The sequence below is a fragment of the Diadema antillarum genome, unplaced genomic scaffold, assembly GCF_040938485.1.
Source record: "Diadema antillarum isolate AM-2024a unplaced genomic scaffold, OU_Dant_1.0 seq00000160_RagTag, whole genome shotgun sequence".
NCBI classification, from domain to species: Eukaryota; Metazoa; Echinodermata; class Echinoidea; order Diadematoida; family Diadematidae; genus Diadema; species Diadema antillarum.
In genome coordinates, this window is record NW_027271231.1 from 713427 (window position 1) to 717722 (window position 4296).

Here is a 4296-nt window from a genome sequence, read left to right on the forward strand (position 1 = left end):
ATTTCTCAGCCCCCCCCCCCAAAAAAAAAATATATAAACTTATATAGAATATTAAGAAAATTCAACATGCACAAAACTAGCATAAAATTCACTTTTCTAGCATAATGAAAGGGTACTTGACTAACCACTTTCAGAAAGCAGGGGAATAATGTTGCTACTCTTAACATATTGTGTCAGTATTAGGTTGATGAAATGTGTAATTTTCATGAAAACGAAATTTTGTGGAATTTTCTTTATATTTTCTTTATACTGTTGTCCACTCGTACGTCATAACCTCTAGTAGTCTCCTAATCCAGCGGTTCCAACACCAAAACTTTAAAAATTCGTGACTTTTGCATCGATTGTCCGATTTTCCTCAAACTTTCACTGAAGCGTAATGTTGCTGCACACTCAATCCACATTGCTCTTTGGGTTTCGGTTCCCTTTAACATCGATTTTACCGATTGAAATTTTTACAGTGGTTAATTTATTCCTAACTCACATTTTAGAACTATTTTCAAGCATTATAATGCTGGGTATTTGTTTCATCTGCAAATGGTAAATTATGCCTTTCAAGATCCCGCCCTCCATTCAAAATTTTTTTAGTCATTAATTTCCATCACTTGTGAGAGACAAGTGTTTCCTTAGATCAAATGGTTCCTTTTGCGTTTTTTTCTTTGTTTTTCTTTTCCTCCTCCTTTTCTTTTCTTGTTTTTAGATATAGATCATGAACAATAAATGCTCATCAAATCGAGTAGGCCTATAAAAACAAAAATCCATGTTAGAAGGATGGTATAGGTTTGGTTGAGATGGTAATTCAGGTTTTAACTTCCTATGAGGTAATTAGACAATTCGAAGTGGAATTCGAAGTTCATATGACCAAAATCGGTTCTGAAATACTCAAAGAGCTGAGATATCCAAAATCAAAGAGGTTCGATAAAAAGGTGGGTCTCACCTTTTATTAAGACCACTTTGTTTTACTTTGCTTTTGATATCTCAGCCATTTCAACGCCCATTTTCATCAACTATGATTTGAATTCCTCTTAGAATTGTATGGTTTTTCATATTTCATATGGGTGGTTTCTAAGTACATGTATCTCGAAAAAATTAAAGAATCCCTCAAGCACTATCGACTTTTGCAGTGCTTGTCAGAAACGTCTTGTCTTTGACTCATAATGATGATTAGCTCATGACATAAAAAATAGTATATTTAAAATGAAACAAAAAATATTTTGTTTTATATCAAAAATATTATGTCATGACTATCTTGTACTTGTTATAATTTTGTCCTACAATGGAATTCCATACAGTATCTCTGTTCCACTCACTGAACTCCAGCAAGCATAAAATTGGCAACGTCACGCACATTATTCAAAATGAATAACAAAAACACCTGCGCTGCCCTGACGGCTTCCAGCTTCGCGATTGATGATGCGCTGTGATTTATCATCAGTACGACTGTCTGGTTCCTGTAAAATATGTAAACGAAGGTTGAGTCTTTCTGAGACCTCAAAAGAACAGTGGAGCACTGGAAAGAAGGTACTCTCAAATGCTTGGTTGTAGTATACAGAGATTACTGCATAATAATTTTTGTGGTTACTCTACGACTACGTTGCTGTAGTGTGTGCGTGACTCGTGAGTTGCAGGCAACCTTGTCTAACTACTAGTAGCTCAATGGGATCGGAGTGGGGTGGGTGGGAGTGCGTGCACTCGGCTAGCTCAGTGCAGTGTGACTGATACAGAGGTCTTGTTCCTTAGTCCCATGTACCTGTGATCTTGTCTGCAGTTGTCCAGTGTCACCTCACAGCGTATTGTATCAGTAGGGTGGCACATCCTATTACCGGACGCTTTTCTTTGTGGCTTTGAATTCCGTACTCATAGAATGAAATTTCGGCTAAAAATAACACCACTTATTCACAGACTCATGGAAATTACGAATTCAGCCAACTTATGTCAATTCTTCGTTCCAGTTTTTAGAAAATGTGCTTCAAACATACCCGTCTAAAAATAGTGCCATTTAGTGGTTTTTTGCGCGGTGCAAAATCGCATTGTATTACCGGACGTAGACGCGATTTTCGTAATCGAATAATCGAGGTCTTTCGCACCTAATCCTTGCACCAGAATCACAATTCATCCCACGAATCACCGTACACATTCTCACCGAGCGGATGACCAAAAAAAATCGGCAAATGAGGCTCAAATTTCGTATTTTACAGTAAAATGTCTGTCTTGACCATTTCGAACAGTTCACGCAATAAAACCTTATGAGAAATCGACAACTGGTTAGAGTATACGTGCTTTGTCTATGGGAGCTGCACGCGCGGGCGATGAGTTGCGTGCCCCTTAGCGCACAACTATTCCGCATCGTTCGCGTTTGAGGACGATAGCTACAAATTTCCGATATTGATCAGTGAACTTTTGGTTCTAATAGAATCTTCAGCATTTTTCCTGTATGTGAGTGGGATTTCATAGAATGTCAGTCGCGAAATGTGATTCAAAAATGCATAAATATTAACTATGACGAGGTGCGGGTCACTCGACTATAAATTTGAGGTAAAATGTGATTTTTTTTCGTGTTTTTTACATTTTTATGTGGCGTTTTTTGCGATTTCGTTCCACACAAAGTTCTGTGAGGCTAATCTACGAAGTCTCGCGTGTACAGAATGTCATTAGTATGCAAAAATGTGCGTGTCCGGTAATACCATGCGTCCGGTATTACCATGCTTGCCCCTACTATCACTAGACATATATCAGTAGTTGCCTTATAGTTAATAGAAAATTTGTTTATGAGTCGTGCTGTCCACGTTTCGAGTAGCCGACCCAATATGGTCATGGATACATTCTTGCCCTTCAGTGCACTTCTGCTATCGTCAAACAACAGCTACATTCATCATTCATAATCGTAGCAAAGTTCTAACCGCAGGGCGCAACTACAATGTCAGTCCGGGAAACCCGCTCATGAGGACCGCTCCCGTGTACGAGGACTGCCCCGCCTCATGAGGACCGCCCCCACGCCTCATGAGGCCCGGGGGGGGGGGGGGGGGGGGGGGGGGGGGACGCCTCATGAGGCCCCCTATTCACTTCTATTCATCTCACATCTGACGTATAAATTGTCGCAACTTTGCACGGTGATTTTTTGTTACACACACATGTCCACTATCCATGATGAAAAGAAGAAAAAATCCTATCTTGTTTTTTTTTCAAAAATCGAGTTTTAATCAACCGATGCAGAGCGCCCATCAAAACACGCTTGATGGGCGCGCTAATTTCTTGAGGCGATTTCACATTATCAAATAGCGCGCTAGTTCGCAAATTATCCCGCTATTTTGGAAATTTCCCGAGTTGGACTCGAGAAATTTTCTCGATCAGAGCGATAAAATTAGCGCGCTAATTTGTATTCATATTATCAAATAGCGCGTTATTTCGTGATCGGGTTAATATCCCAAGTCAGAAAATAGCGTGCTATTTCGAAACATCGGGCTGATGTGAAAACGCTTATTGGTTTAGAAGGAAGTAATTCATAAAAGATGAAATTTGTAAGAATGCAACTGCTGATCTATGTTTCATACTTGTTGGAAAAAAAAGAACCAGTGCAGCTTCAGCGGGAATTGAACCTGTCCACCAATGTCCACTGTCATCTACTGCTGTTGAATGTAGATGACAGCCTCACAGGGTTTGTTAAAATTGTAACATTAGATCAGCAGTTGTGATCTTACATTATTACAGATATCATGTGTACAAAGGGCAGACAAATTGAAATTAACTCTTACCTCATATCTTCATCCCTCTTCTGATTAATGATCCATTGCTTTTATTAGATTTGAATCTTATGTATGGGTAATTAGACTCTAAGAACAAATGTCTTTTTCACTCATGTCATGTTTTTTTTTTCTGATTTCAATGTTGACCAAAGCTTTGGTTAATTACTGTCAAACATCCTTATGAGAATGGCAGATTGAATCAGGGATGGGAATCTTTTTCTCACTACTCGCAACACAAACTTTTATCACCATGATCAGACATTATATAACATGGATTCATGCCTATTTTTTTCCATTTTGCTTGCTTCTGATGTGTCAATTTTAGATTTTGTTTAAATTGTAAACATATTATTCCCTTTCGCAGCTAAAGGCTAATACTAATAATGGTCCTACAGTTGAAGTCTCATTCTTGATGGTAATATGTGTACCTGTTCCCTAGATGTAGGCCTATTCCTCACATTTTCCTTTCTGTGTTTCTGTTCAGTATTTGCCCTAAATCTTCAACAGTCAATATCATCAGTGCAAGGCAAAGGCAGGCGGCAGTCTTAAGTATGGG